This window comes from Triticum aestivum, chromosome 7D (genome assembly GCF_018294505.1).
Source record: "Triticum aestivum cultivar Chinese Spring chromosome 7D, IWGSC CS RefSeq v2.1, whole genome shotgun sequence".
NCBI lineage: Eukaryota > Viridiplantae > Streptophyta > Magnoliopsida > Poales > Poaceae > Triticum > Triticum aestivum.
Window position 1 is genome coordinate 174,305,171 of NC_057814.1, and position 16,090 is coordinate 174,321,260.

Here is a 16,090-nt window from a genome sequence, read left to right on the forward strand (position 1 = left end):
AAGTTACCAGCGTACCCCCACCGGTTTTGACACCGCGACGTGGAGCTTCATTTCCGGCTGAGGGGTAGAAGGGGGATTTCGCGTGTCTGGGCTGCGGGAGCGATTTCGGATGAGGAGGGAGTTCTCGCGCGCGTCCAAATTTCGGGATAACAAGGCGCGGCGCGGGTTGAAGAAGCGGGAGTTTCAAAGCAGGTGAGACAAAAGTTACTCGAGCTTGAAAATTTTGGGATAACAAGGTGCGGATTCCTTGTTCGGCAGTACAAACTTAACGTGTAAAAAAACAATTCATACAAGACACAAGAGAGTCATGTCCCCTTTTACTATATTACTATAGATGCCATTGAAAAAACTACATGAAAAATGTAAAAAAAAATCGGGAGAACAAGATTACCCTGCACAGTACCAAATGGATTCGCACTTCCCTCAACAACAACAAAAAACAAATCAATTCCCACCAAAGAAAGAGTAATGTCCCTTTTTATATGATTACAGATGCCATGATCTTGAATTTCAATTTTTGAATCCACGTTATGTTGAATTCGAATATATCGTTAGGTGACCTTGCAGTTTATAATTGATGTAGTCGTACATTTTGATCTTCCATCATATATGAACATTTTACTCCACCATGTGAACATATATATTGTCGTCTACCATATGGACTAAATTTGAATCAATTTTCCTTATTTGAATACGATTGTTGTCAAGTTATACAATAATTTAAATATTATCTTGATAACAAAAACATACATATAGCAGTAATAATATTTCACTATGAACTACATGTACCATATGCTCTCCAATTCAAATATTTGTATCCATTTTATGTTGAATTCAAATCACAGTACATTATTGGTCTAGGTAGCGAGATGTTTGGGATAATCTAAACCCTATTTTCGTACGTATAATTTTTGGCTGAATTGGGACAAGTTTTGGTATAAGCCTCTTGCAAAAACCGGAGATTCTCTCAACAAGCCTCGTGGTTCCGAGAGGTTTGGAGATTGCCATCAAGGATCTACCATGAGTGAAATCAACCTGAGTCTGATCAGCTCTGCGTTGAAGGAGAATAGGGTGAAGAGAGTTTATCTTTCGTGTTAAGTCACAACCCCTCCAAGAAGATACAACCTTTTGGCACAAGGGTGAACTGCTCTACCTAATCTCTCTGTCGCCATCAAGCACCACTGGTTCCATTTACTCTACTGCATTTCCTTCAGTAGTTTATTTTCGTGCTCTGTGCCGATAGTTTACTCGTTCATTTCGTCCAGTCTATTATCAACTTGTGTTTCAGTGTTCACCTTGTTTCATTGTCCTCATCTATATTCATTTGTTACCATCCTATATTTTAGATTCTCTTGTGGAATCATTCTATAGTATTTTATTCAGTGTTGATCATGTTGTGTCTCATTCTGCTACATCTGTTTGCAAGTTGCATTACTCTCATTGTAGTTAAACCTGTGATTTATCAACCTCGTACTATTGTCAATGCTTTCATCGATGAATATGCTTCCGACGAAGAAGATTGATATAGTCCATTTCTTCAATACTCTATTCCGCTGCTGTGATTGGGATAAGTTCTAAAGCTTTCGAAAGAAATTATGAATCTCCCATTCACCCCCCTCTGGTCGATATACCCTCGGTCCTAAGAATTGGTATCGTAGCGGGTACTCCATGTCTCTGTTTATTAAAGGTCTAACATCCTCGGAGTTTTGAATATCTCAACACGATGTGTAAGAGAAGAAGGAAAGGGCATCTCCCCGAAAATAAAAGAACAAGAGGAAGTCTGTTTCTCCTCGAGCTTCGAAGAAAAAGTCTGTTGCCAGAAAGTCAAGAAAGGTTGCATCTGCCTCATCTGATGATTCCTCTGACGATAATGTTGGCGAAGAAATTCCCATGTATGATCAAAGAGCTCTGCTTGATAAGTCGTATCAAAGTCCCTCTCCAGCAAAGGTATCGCCTCCGGTGAGATCTTCACCAAGGCTTGCTCCCGTCCCTTCAGATAAACCTCTGAGTTCTGTTGCCCCTGTGGTGAAGAGAAAGTTGATGACTGATGAAAAAGATACTGGACCTGCCAAGAAAGCCAAGAAACTTATTCCTGTTTCCAGAGAGGAATATGATTTTGATCTTATGTTTGACATCATTGAAGGTGCTTCTTATGATGCAAATCCATCCGAGTTGAGCAGTCTAGGTTTGCCTGATGATGTTACCAACATGGCAACAAAGCACTTCTCTGAGTGTGAAAGAAAAGACGTGAACAAGGGAATCCTTGAGATCACCAAAGACCTCACTGTCATGAGAAACAACAAGGTGGAGTGGCATTCTAAGCTGAAGATGGATGTTTCTCAGCTCTGCGATCGAAGAAATGATGAGCTTAAGCGTCAAGCAGATCTTGCTCGACAAAGAGAAAGAGAAGAGAAGCGTTAGAAAGCTCAGGCAAGAGCCAGCCAGTTGAAGGCTTCCAAGGATCGTCATATCCAATCTGTAACAACTGATGCACCTGTTGACACAAGTGTACCACTGCAACAGATACCACCATCCCCTTGTCCCGGGGAAGAAACCGAGCAACAAGCTGAGCCTGCGATAGTTATCGTTCATACCTTAGTTGAACAAGAATCTGATGTGGTGTAAATGTATCTGGTCAATCCTGATGAACAAAATGTCGCGACCAAGAAAAATTCTCTTGAAGAAAGAATTGACGAAGAGATTGAGATGGAAAAGGCAGCTTCATCGCCTTTGAAGAAAATTCAAGCTGAAGCCTCCAGATCCACCAAGGAGGGTGAGAAGGTTGAGGGGGAGCAAGTTGCTGCCCAAGGAAATACCACCCCGGTTTCCTCATCTGGTGCCCCTACCCAGATGGAGGTTGAACCCGCTCTTGGTTCTTTGGCTTCACAGCCAGAACAGGAAGAGAAGAAATTAGAAGAGCCCGTGGCTCCCGAAGAGAAAGAACAAGCAGTTGTACCACCAATGATGCTACAACAGATTGAAGGAGAACAAGTTGTGACTCAAGAATCTGAAGAAGTTGTTTTGACACCCACCATTGAGAACTCTCCGAAAGAAAAGGCCCTAGTGCCTGAGAATGAGAAAGCCGCTGAAGGATTCCAGCAAAGGTAATTGAAGGTCAGACCAGTGCTCCCATGACATTAGCTCCAGAGAAAGTAATAAGGGCACTTGCTCCATTGAAGGCCATCCTGAAGGAAATATGCCCTAGAGGAACTATGCCCTAGTGCCTGAGATCGAGATTAGGATTTGTCACTCCGAGTATCAGAGAGGTATCTCTGGGCCCTCTCGGTAATACACTGATGGGGAACGTAGTAATTTCAAAAAATTTCCTACGCACACACAGGATCATGGTGATGTATAGCAACGAGATGGGAGAGTGTTGTCCACTTACCATCGTAGACCGAAAGCGGAAGCGTTAGCAAAATGCGGTTGATGTAGTCGTACGTCTTCACGATCCGACCGATCCAAGTACCGAACGTACGGCACCTCCGAGTTCAGCACACGTTCAGCTCGATGACGTCCCGCGAACTCCAATCCAGCAGCGCTTCACGGGAGAGTTCCGTCAGCACGACGGCATGGTGACGGTGATGATGTTGCTACCGACGCAGGGCTTCGCCTAAGCACAGCTACGATATGACCGAGGTGGAATATGGTGGAGGGGGGCACTGCACACGGCTGGAATAGATCAACTAATCAACTTGTGTCTAGAGGTGCCCCCCTGCCCCCGTATATAAAGGATCAGGGGGAGGAGGCCGCCGGCCAGGAGGAGGGCGCGCCAGGGAGGAGTCCTACTCCCACCGGGAGTAGGACACCCTCTTTTCCTAGTTGGAGTAGGAGGGGGAAAGGAAGGGAAGGAGAGAGGGGGAAGGAAAGGGGGTGCCGCCCCCTCCTTGTCCAATTCGGACTAGAGGGGGAGGGGGCGCGTGGCCAGCCCTAGCCGCCCCTCCTCTTCTGCACTAAGGCCCATCTTGGCCCATTAAACTCCCCGGGGGGTTCCGGTAACCCCCGGTACTCCGGTATATGTCCGAAACTCCCCGAAACCATTTCGGTGTCCGAACATAGTCGTCCAATATATCGATCTTTATGTCTCGACCATTTCGAGACTCCTCGTCATGTCCGTGATCACATTCGGGACTCCGAACTACCTTCGATACATCAAAACACAAAAACTCATAATACTATCATCATGGAACTTTAAGCGTGCGGACCCTACGGGTTCGAGAACTATGTATACATGACCGAGACACATCTCCGGTCAATAACCAATAGCGGAACCTGGATGCTCATATTGGCTCCCACATATTCTATGAAGATCTTTATCGGTCAAACCGCATAACAACATACGTTGTTCCCTTTGTCATCGGTATGTTACTTGCCCGAGATTCGATCGTCGGTATCTCAATACCTAGTTCAATCTCGTTACCGGCAAGTCTCTTTACTCGTTCTGTAACACATCATCCCGTAACTAACTCATTAGTTATAATGCTTGCAAGGCTTATAGTGATGTGCATTACCGAGTGGGCCCAGAGATACCTCTCTGACAATCGGAGTGACAAATCCTAATCTTGAAATACGCCAACCCAACAAGTACCTTCTGAGACACCTGTAGAGCACCTTTATAATCACATAGTTACGTTGTGACGTTTGGTAGCACACAAAGTGTTCCTCCGGTAAACGGGAGTTGCATAATCTCATAGTCATAGGAACATGTATAAGTCATGAAGAAAGCAATAGCAACATACTAAACGATCAAGTGCTAAGCTAACGGAATGGGTCAAGTCAATCACATCATTCTCCTAATGATGTGATGCCGTTAATCAAATGACAACTCATGTCCATGGCTAGGAAACTTAACCATCTTCGATTAATGAGCTAGTCATGTAGAGGCATACTAGTGACATTATGTTTGTCTATGTATTCACACATGTATCATGTTTCCGGTTAATACAATTCTATCATGAATAATAAACATTTATCATGATATAAGGAAATAAATAATAACTTTATTATTGCCTCTAGGGCATATTTCCTTCATACACATCATAAGAAGCCTTGCAAGAAAAGTGACTAATGAGTTAGTTGCGGGATGATTTATTACGGAACGAGTAAAGAGACTTGCCGGTAACGAGATTGAACTAGGTATGTAGATACCGACGATCGAATCACAGGCAAGTTACTTACGGATGACAAAGGGAATAACGTATGTTGTCATTACGGTTCGACCGGTAAAGATCTTCGTAGAATATGTAGGAACCAATATGAGCATCTAGGTTACGCTATTGGTTATTGACCGAAGAGGTGTCTCCGTCATGTCTACATAGTTCTCGAAGGTCCGCAAGCTTAACGTTCGATGACGATTTAGTATTATATGAGTTATGTGATTTGGTGACCGAATGTTGTTTGGAGTCCCGTATGAGATCACGAACATGACAAGGAGTCTCGAAATGGTCGATAGGTAAAGATTGATATATAGGATGATAGTATTCGGACATCGGAACTGTTCCAGGTTCCGGGGGGAAGATATGGGTCATAAGAGGGGAGCACACCAGCCCACAAGGGGTGGCGCACCCCCCTTAGGTATGTGACCGAATTGGAGAATGAGGAGAAGGGGTTTTGCCCCCTTCCCTCTCTCCTTCCCCTTCCCTTTTCTCTCTGGCTAAAAAAGGAAGGGGGGAGGCCGAATTGGAGGAGGCCCCCAAGTAGGATTCCTCCTACTTGGGGCGCCCGATGGCTGCTCCCCTCCCCCTCCCACCTATATATACGTGGGGAGGGGCTGCCCAGAACATACACCAACAATTGTTAGCCGTGTGCGGCGCCCCCTCCACAGTTTAAGCCTCCGGTCATATCTTCGTAGTGCTTAGGCGAATCCCTGCGCGGATCACTTCACCATCACCATCACCACACCATCATGCTGACAGAGCTCATCTTCTTCCTCGACACCTTTGCTGGATCAAGAGGACAAGGGACGTCATCGAGCTGAACGTGTGTAGAACTCGAAGGTGTCGTACGTTCGGTGCTTGATCGGTCGGATCTAGAAGAAGTTCGACTACATGAACCGCATTGTCAAACGCTTCCGCTTTTGGTCTACGAGGGTACGTAGCCACACTCTCCCCCTCTCCTTTCTATGCATCTCCTAGATAGATCGATTTTTTTTGAAATTACATGCTACGTTTCCCAACAGTGGCATCCGAGCCAGGTCTTTGCATAGATGATATGCACGAGTAGAACACAAAGAGTTGTGGGCGGTGATCGTCATACTGCTTACCACCAATGTCTTATTTTGATTCGGCGGTATTGTTGGATGAAACGGCCCGAACCAACCTTACATGACCACGTTCATGAGACCGGTTCCACCGACAGACATGCAACTAGTTTTGCATAAAGGTGGCTGGTAGATGTCTGTTTCCCCTACTTTAGTTGAATCGAATTTGAACGCGGCCGGTCCTTGTTGAAGGTTAAAACAGCAAACTTGATAAATCACCATTGTGGTTTTGATGCGTAGGTAAGAACGGTTCTTGCTAGAAGCCCGTAGCAGCCACGTAAAACTTGCAACAACAAAGTAGAGGACGTCTAACTTGTTTTTGCAGGGCATGTTGTGATGTGATATGGTCAAGACATGATGCGATAAACGTTATTGTATGAGATGATCATGTTTTCTAATATATCTAACAACCGGAAGGAGCCTCATGGTTGTCTCTTTATTCTATGAAATGCAAACGCCATGTAATTGCTTTACTTTATCACAATGCGTTAGCGATAGTTGTAGAAGCAATAGTTGGCGAGACGACCACGACGCTACGATGGAATTCAAGGTGTCGAGCTGGTGACGATGGAGATCATGACAATGCTTTGGAGATGGAGATCAAAGGCACAAGATGATGATGGCCATATCATGTCACATATTTTCATTGCATGTGATGTTTATCTTTTATGCATCTTATTTTGCTTAGTACGGCGGTAGCATTATAAGATGATCCCTTAACAAAATTTCAAGGTATAAGTGTTCTCTCCGAGTAGGCACCATTGCGACAGTTCGTCATGTTGAGACACCACGTGATGATCGGGTGTGATGGACTCTACATTCACATACAACGGGTGCAAGACAGTTTTGCACATACGGAATACTCGGGTTAAACTTGACGAGCCTAGCTTGTACAGACATGGCCTCGGAACACTGGAGACCGAAAGGTCGAATGTGAATCATATAGTAGATATGATCAACATAGAGATGTTCACCATTGATGACTACTCCATCCCACGTGATGATCGGACATGGTTTAGTTGATTTGGATCATGTATCATTTAGATGACTTGAGGGATGTCTATCTAAGTGGGAGTTCTTAAGTAATATGATTAACTGAACTTAATTATCATGAACTTAGTCCTAATAGTTTTTGCATATCTATGTTGTAGATCAATGGCTCGTGCTACCATTCCCTTGAATTTTAATGCGTTCCTAGAGAAAGCTAAGTTGAAACATGATGGCAGCAACTACACGGACTGGGTCTGTAACTTGAGGATTATCCTCATTGCTGCACAGAAGAATTATGTCCTTGATGCACCTCTAGGTGAAAGGCCTGCTGCAGGAGCAGATGCTGATGTTATGAACGTTTGACAAGCTCGGTATGATGACTACTTGATAGTTTAGTGTGACATGCTTTACGACTTAGAACTAGGACTTCAAAAATGTTTTGAACGCCACAGAGCACATGAGATGTTCCAAGAGTTGAAATTGGTATTTCAGATCATACCCATGTCAAGAGGTATGAGACCTCTGACAAGTACTTTTCCTACAAAATGGAGGATAATAGCTCAACCAGTGAGCATGTGCTCAGAATTTCTGGGTACTACAATCGCTTTAATCAAGTGGGAGTTAATCTTCCAGATAAGATAGTGATTGACAAAATTCTCTAGTCACTATCACCAAGCTACGAGAACTTCGGGATGAACTATAATATGCAAGGGATGACGAAAATGATTCCCGAGCTCTTCGCGATGCTGGAATCGGCAATGGTAGAGATCAAGAAAGAGCATCAATTGTTGATGGTTAACAAGCCCACTAGTTTCAATAAAAAAGGGCGAGGGAAAGAAATGTAACTTCAAGAAGAATGGCAAGCAAGTTGCCACTCCCGTGAAGAAACCCAAAGCTGGACCCAAGCCTGAAACTGAGTGCTTCTACCGCGAAGGAAATGGTCACTAGAAGTGGAACTGCCCCAAATATTTGGCGGATAAGAAGGATGGCAAAGTGAACAAAGGTATATTTGATATACATGTTATTGATGTGTACCTTACTAATGCTCGTAGTAGCACCTGGGTATTTGATACTGGTTCGGTTGCTCATATTAGTAACTCAAAACAGGGGCTACAGATTAAACGAAGATTGGCTAAGGACGAGGTGACGATGCGCGCTGGGAATGGTTCCAAGGTTGATGTGATTGCCGTCGGCATGCTACCTCTACATCCACCTTTGGAGTTAGTTTTAGACCTGAATAATTGTTATTTGGTGTGTGAGTTTGAGCATGAACATTATATTTGGATCTTGTTCAATGCGAGACGGTTGTTCATTTAAATCAGAGAATAATGGTTGTTCTATTTATATGAGTAATATCTTTTATAGTCATGCACCCTTGAAGAGTGGTCTATTTTTATTGAATCTCGATTGTGGTCACACACATATTCATAATATTGATGCCAAAAGATGCAAAGTTGATAATGATAGTGCAACACATTTGTGGCACTACCGTTTAGGTCATATTTGTGTAAAGCGCATGAAGAAACTCCATGCAGATGGGCTTTTGGAATCACTTGATTACGAATCATTTGATACTTGCGAACCATGCCTCATGTGCAAGATGACTAAAACTCCGTTCTCCGGAACAATGGAGCGAGCTAATAACTTATTGGAAATAATACATAGCGATGTATGCGGTCCGATGAGTGTTGAAGCTCGCGGCGGGTATCGTTATTTTCTGACCTTCACAGATGATTTGAGCAGATATGGGTATATCTACTTGATGAAACACAAGTGTGGAATATTTGAAAAGTTCAAGGAATTTCAGGGTGAAGTGGAGAATCATTGTAACAAGAAAATAAAGCTTCTACGATCTAATCGCGGAGGCGAATATTTGAGTTACGAGTTTGGCCTTCATTTAAAACAATGTGGAATAGTTTCACAACACACGCCATCTGGAACACCACAACGTAATGGTGTGTCCGAACGTCGTAAACGTACTTTATTAGATATGGTGCGATCTATGATGTCTCTTACCGATTTACCACTACCGTTTTGGGGTTATGCATTAGAGACAGGTACATTCACATTAAATAGGGCACTGTCTAAATCCGTTGAGACGACACCATATGAACTGTGGTTTGGCAAGAAACCTAAGCTGTTGTTTCTTAAAGTTTGGGGGTGCGACACTTATGTCAAAAGGGTTTGGCCTGATAAGGTCGAACCCAAATCAGAGAAGTGAGTCTTCCTAGGATACCCTAAGGAAACAATTGGGTACACCTTCTACCACAAATCTGAAGGAAAGATCTTTCTAGAGAAGGAGTTTCTCTAGAAAGAAGTGAGTGGGAGGAAAGTAGAACTTGATGAGGTAATTGTACCTTCTCTCAAATTGGAAAGTAGCTCATCATAGAAAACTGTTCCCGTGATGCCTACACCTACTAGAGAGGAAGTTAATGATAGTTATCATGAAACTTCAGAGCAAGTTGCTATTGAACCTCGTAGGTCAACCAGAGCACGTTCCACACCAGAGTGGTACGGTAATCCTGTTCTAGAAGTCATGTTACTAGACCATGACGAACCTACGAACTATGAAGAAGTGACGACGAGCCCAAATTCCCATAAATGGCTTGAGGCCATGAAATCTAAGATGGGATCCATGTATGAGAACAAAGTGTGGACTTTGGTTGAGTTGCCTGATGATCGGCGAGCCATAGAGAATAAATGGATCTTCAAGAAGAAGACTGACGCTGACTTTCAGAGAAGCCTGTATTTACAAGAAAGTGAGTGGGAGCTCTGTAGCATTTCTAATATTATATGTGGATGTCATATTGTTGATTGGAAATGATATATAATTTTTGGATAACATAAAAGGATACTTGAATAAAAGTTTTTCAATGAAAGACCTTGGTGAAGCTACTTATATATTGGGCATCAAGATCTATAGAGATAGATCAAGAGGCTTAATTGGACTTTCACAAAGCACATACCTTGATAAAGTTTTGAAGAAGTTCAAAATGGATTAGTCAAAGAAAGCGTTCTTGCCTGTGTTACAAGGTGTGAAATTGAGTCAGAGTCAATGCCCGACCACTGCAGAAGATAGAGAGAAAATGGAAGTCATTCCCTATGCCTCAGCCATAGGTTCTATCATGTATGCTATGCTGTGTACCAGACCTGATGTGTGCCTTGCTATAAGTTTTGCAGGGAGGTACAAGAGTGATCCAGGAGTGAATCACTGGATAGCAGTCAAAATTATCCTTAGAGGAATAAGGAAATGTTTCTCGGTTATGGAGGTGATAAAGAGTTCCTCGTAAAGGGTTACATCGATGCAAGCTTTGACACTAATCCAGATGACTCTGAGTCTCGATCTAGATACATATTGAAAGTGGGAGCAATTAGCTAGAGTAGCTCCATGCAGAGCATTGGTAACATATAAATTTGCAAAATACATACGGATCTGAATGTGGCAAACCCGTTGACTAAACTTCTCTCACAAGCAAAAACATGATCACTCCTTAATACTCTTTGGGTGTTAAATCACATGGCGACGTGAACTAGATTATTGACTCTAGTAAACTCTTTGGGTGTTGATCACATGGCGATGTGAACTATGGGTGCTAATCACATGACGATGTGAACTAGATTACTGACTCTAGTAAACTCTTTGGGTGTCGATCACATGGCGATGTGAACTATGGCTGCTAATCACATGATGATGTGAACTAGATTATTGACTCTAGTGCAAGTGGGAGACTGAAGGAAATATGCCCTAGAGGCAATAATGAAGTTGTTATTTTATATTTCCTTATTCATGATAAATCTTTATTATTCATGCTAGAATTGTATTGATCGGAAACCTTAATACATGTGTGAATACATAGACAAACACTATGTCCCTAGTGAGCCTCTACTTGACTAGCTCGTTGATCAAAGATGGTTAAGGTTTCCTAACCATGGACATGAGTTGTCATTTGATAACGGGATCACATCGTTAGGACAATGATGTGATGGATAAGACCCATCCGTTAGCTTAGCATAATGATCGTTCAGTTTTATTGCTACTGCTTTCTTTATGTCAAATACATACACTGGTACGCGTCTGTGCTATACAAACAGTTTTTAACCCCTTTCCGCGATGGCATTTGGAACCCTCGCCAAGTGAGTGTGGGCGATAGGGGGTCCTTCCCACACGACCCACAAACCGTCGGTGATAGGGAGCCTTGATTCATACAATTGTCCCTATATAACCGTTTCCGATATCTCGAATATCCCAAACACTTCATCCTTGCTACTTGTTTGTGCTCGCATTGCCATCGCAGTCAGAGTTTTGTGGTTTTACCTAAAACCAGGCAGATTCCAGACACGAGAGTTTTCTAGGCACGCACCTAACTGGCTCTACGTTTACGATGCCTAGCATATCACAAACAGTTCATAATTATAAACCGTGTACGATAGGTAGACAATCACACACATTTAGTTTTCCTGCACTTGTGTTGATGCATACAGAGCATCTGGGTGATTATAAAACTTGTCAAAGTGGTGGATCGAATGCACTTGTTGAAGTGAAGGATCTGACTGGCGATGAAGTACTCAACTACTCAGGAGAGTGTCATTCCAAATGAGATGCAGCCCCCGAGTGCGGCGTAGCCCCCGAGCGTACTACATACTTCGACAACGGACATGTCGGAATACGAGAAATATAGTTTTGAATGGATGATTTGCAATTCATCGAGTCGGACTCCGGTAAAGATGAGGAGAAGCTTCCGAGTGATGCTCGAAAGAGGCAAACTCGCAAAAGAGTGAAGTGTGCAGTTTAATTATAAAAGGGACTTATCAGTCTCATGCCTGACGAGGTCTATATCATTGATACGATGAAGAGGATTCAACAGAGGGGTTGGCCGGATGTGTTTGAAGTCAACAGAGCGACAAGGTCGGTGTTGTGGTGTGCTAGGACTGGTACGGTGACCGAGCCCGAGCAGCGATGAAGTTGGCACATAGGGTCGTCGAGTGATCGCGTAACTTGTGTAAAAAATGGCACAAGCCGACGAAATAATTTCTCGAGGAAATTTGATGTGTGCTGAAATGATTTGTGTGAATAACACCCATAGACACCCACTGGGAGTGCAAGGGGCTTGCTGGTTAACCAACAAGAGTCTCAAAGAGCGAAGGATCCGTTCGAACTTGTTGAAGTGATGGATCCGACTGAACTCATTGGAATACTGGCTCAAATAAAACGGAAGTGTAGTGTTTCGAATGAGTTGCAGCCCTGGAGGACCGATGCAAACTCGAAATGAAGAACGACACATGGTGTTCGTGAATGATGTATGCGAAAAACTGGAAGTTGGACTCGTGAGTCACATAACCAGTACTAAGCAAGTATGTGAAAATAAGCAGCCGAGCGTAGAGGTACACTCGGTGGCGTGGCCTCCGAGGGAACGTGATGTGTGAATTACGTGATACTCGGGAAGACGGAAATAACAGAATGTAAAATGACTTAGCTGTCTGAAGGCGCACGAGCGGCCGAGTGGTGATGAGGCGACCAACCAAGTGGCGACGCGCGGGGAGGCCGAGTGGTGATGAGGCGACCAACCGAATGGCAAAGCGCGGGACGGCCGAGTGGTGATAAGGTGACCAACCGAGTGGCGACGCGCGGGGCGGCCGAGGGGTGATGAGGTGACCAACCAAATGGCGACGCGCGGGGCAGCCGAGCGGTTATGAGGTGACCAAGCGATGGCGACGCGTGGGGTGGCCGAGTGGTTATGAGGTGACCAACCGATGGCGACGCGTGGGGCGGCCGAGTGGTTATGAGGTGACAAACCGATGGCGTCGCGCGGGGCGGCCGAGTGGTTATGAGGTGACCAACCGAGTGGTGACGCGCGGGGCGGCCTAGTGGTTATGAGGTGACCAACCGAGTGGCGACGCCGGGGCGGCCGAGTGGTTATGAGATGACCAACCGAGTGGCGACGCGCGGAGCGGCCGAGTGGTGATGAGGTGACCAACCGAGTGGCGACGCACGGAGCGGCCGAGTGGTTATGAGGTGACCAACCGATGATGACATGCGGGGCGGCCGAGTGGTTATGAGGTGACCAACCGAAGGTGACGCGCGGGGCGGCCGAGTGGTTATGAGGTGACCAACCGAGAGGCGACGCGCGGGGCGGCCGAGTGGTGATGAGGTGACCAACCGAGTGGCGATGAACGGAGCGGCCGAGTGGTTATGAGGTGACCAACCGATGGCGACGCGCGGGGCGGCCGAGTGGTTATGAGGTGGCCAACCGAGTGGCGACGCGCAGAGCGGGCGAGTGGTGATGAGGTGACCAACTGAGTGGCGACGCAAGGAGCGGCCGAGTGGTTATGAGGTGACCAACCGATGACAACGCGTGGGGAGGCCGAGTGGTTATGAGGTGACCAACCGAAGGCGACGCGCGGGGCGGCCGAGTGGTTATGAGGTGACCAACCGAGTGGCGACGCGCGGGGCGGCCGAGTGGGGATGAGGTGACCAACCGAGTGGCGACGCACGGAGCGGCCGAGTGGTTATGAGGTGACCAACCGATGGCGACACGCGGGGCGGCCGAGTGGTTATGAGGTGACCAACCGAAGGCGGCGCGTGAGGCGGCCGAGTGCTTATGAGGTGACCAACCGAGTGGCGACGCGCGGGGCGGCCGAGTGGTGATGAGGTCACCAACCGATGGCGACGCGCGGGGCGGCCGATTGGTGATGAGGTGACCAACCGATGGTGACGCGTGGGGCGGCCGAGTGGTTATGAGGTGACCAACCCAGTGGCGACGCGCGGGACGGCCGAGTGGTGATGAGGTGACCAACCGAGTGGCGACGCGCGGGGCGACCGAGTGGTGATGAGGTGACCAACCGAGTGGCGACGCACGGAGCGGCCGAGTGGTTATGAGGTGACCAACCGATTGGCGACGTGCGGGGCGGCCGAGTGGTGATGAGGTGACCAACCGATGGCGATGCGCGGTAGACGCGTCCCGCCGAGTGGCGAGGTGCGGGGCATCCGAGTGATGTAGACGCGTCCCGCGGAGTGACGATGGGCGGGACGTCCGAGTGATGTAGACGCATCCCGCGGAATGACGATGCGCGGGGCGTCCGAGTGATGTTGATGCGTCCCGTGAAGTGATGATGCGCGGGGCGTTCGAGTGAAGTAGACGTGTCCCGCGGAGTGGCGAGGTGCGGGGTGTTCGAGTGAAGTAGACACATCCCGCGGAGTGGCGAGGCGCGAGGCATCCGAGTGATGTAGACGCGTCCCGCGGAGTGGCGATGCACGGGGCGCCCGAGTGAAGTAGACGCGTCCCACGGAGTGGTGACCAGCGGGGCGTCCGAGTGAAGTAGACGCATCCCACGGAGTGACGATGCACGGGGCGTCCGAGTGAAGTAGATGTGTGTCCCGCGGAGTGACGATGGACGGGGCGTCCGAGTGAAGTAGATGAGTTCCTCGGAGTGACGATGTGCGGGACGTCCGAGTAAAGTAGAATAGTCCCGCAGAGTGACGATGCGCGGGACGTCCGAGTGAAGTAGACGTGTCCCGCGGAGTGGCGAGGCGCGAGACGTCCGAGTGAAGTAGACGTGTCCCGCGGAGTGACGACGTGGGGATGGCTAAGTGTTGAGGACGCGTCCAATCGAGTGGCACCTTATGGGACGGTCGAGTTGAGCATGTCGTCGAGGAGGCGTCCGACCGAGTGGGAACACACGAATGATCAAGTGCCTGTACGTTAGTCGCCTGAATGTGTCCTAGAAAACGATGCGTGCCCGAGTGTTGCATATGTCGAGTGTAGACTTGCACTTGTCCGAGCGTACCTGAGTACCCACTCGGAGTAGCGGACCAGGTGGGCCAGCTTGAAGTCAACGCAAGTTGCGTGTGCGCTGGAGGCTGGCACAGGTGGCTGCGAAAAAAAAAGAATCAACGCACCTTGTTTGAATGGCTGATTAATGAGGCAGCCAATTAATCCGGCGTTGAAGATTCCTTCCGTTTCCAAATATTCCTGCATGCAGTTAATTGAAGGAAGAAACAACCGACGTCCTGACCATGTAGGAGTACGCAGAATCTTGTTTGAATGGCTGATTAATGAGGCAGCCAATCAATCCGGCGTTGAAGATTAATTCCGTTTCCAAATATTCCTGCATGCAGTTAATTGATGGAAGAAATAGCCCACGTCCTGACCATGTAGGAGTACGCAGAATCTGCATGTAAGAGGCATTAATTAGCGCTAATTAAGCCGGAATTAAAACATGGAAGTTTCTGCATGTGACGCGGGTTGAAATTAGGAGAGTTGTGAAGGCAGCCTAGAGTCCGGAGAGCTCCGATGCGGTGAAAACTACCGGTCAGGCCGGAAACTGGCGGCAGTCGAGAGATGGCGATGTGGAGGATAAGCAACTAGCTGCAGTCCAGGCGCGGGAGTCGCAGGCCAGCACAGCCAAGGGCGAGGCCGGTGCGAGCGCTTGTTCGTGTTTCACTGCTCGGGGGGCCGGAGCCGTGCGCCGGTCGGAGTCGCACATCAACGCCCGCGGAGTTGAGGCGAGTGCCGGCAGCTAGGCTTCGTCGCCCGAGAGCCCGGTCGGCCGCCGGCCGAGGAGCCAGGCCAAGCGGTAGCGGCTGTGCGTGTGTGGGCACTCGGCGACGACGTTCGCAAATGAGGCCAGGGATGACGACATGCGGACAGCGGCGCTTCATCGTTCGGGAGCCGAGCCACCAATCGGTACAAAGGGATGCATCTTTTGTATGAGCTCGTGTGCATACAGAAAAAGAACAAACCATAGTTAGATCATTATAATGCTTGATTGTAAAGAGGACAAGTTGAGATGATCAACTCCCTAATCGTTTTGTATGATGAGGAGTATTTCGTGTGATGGCCG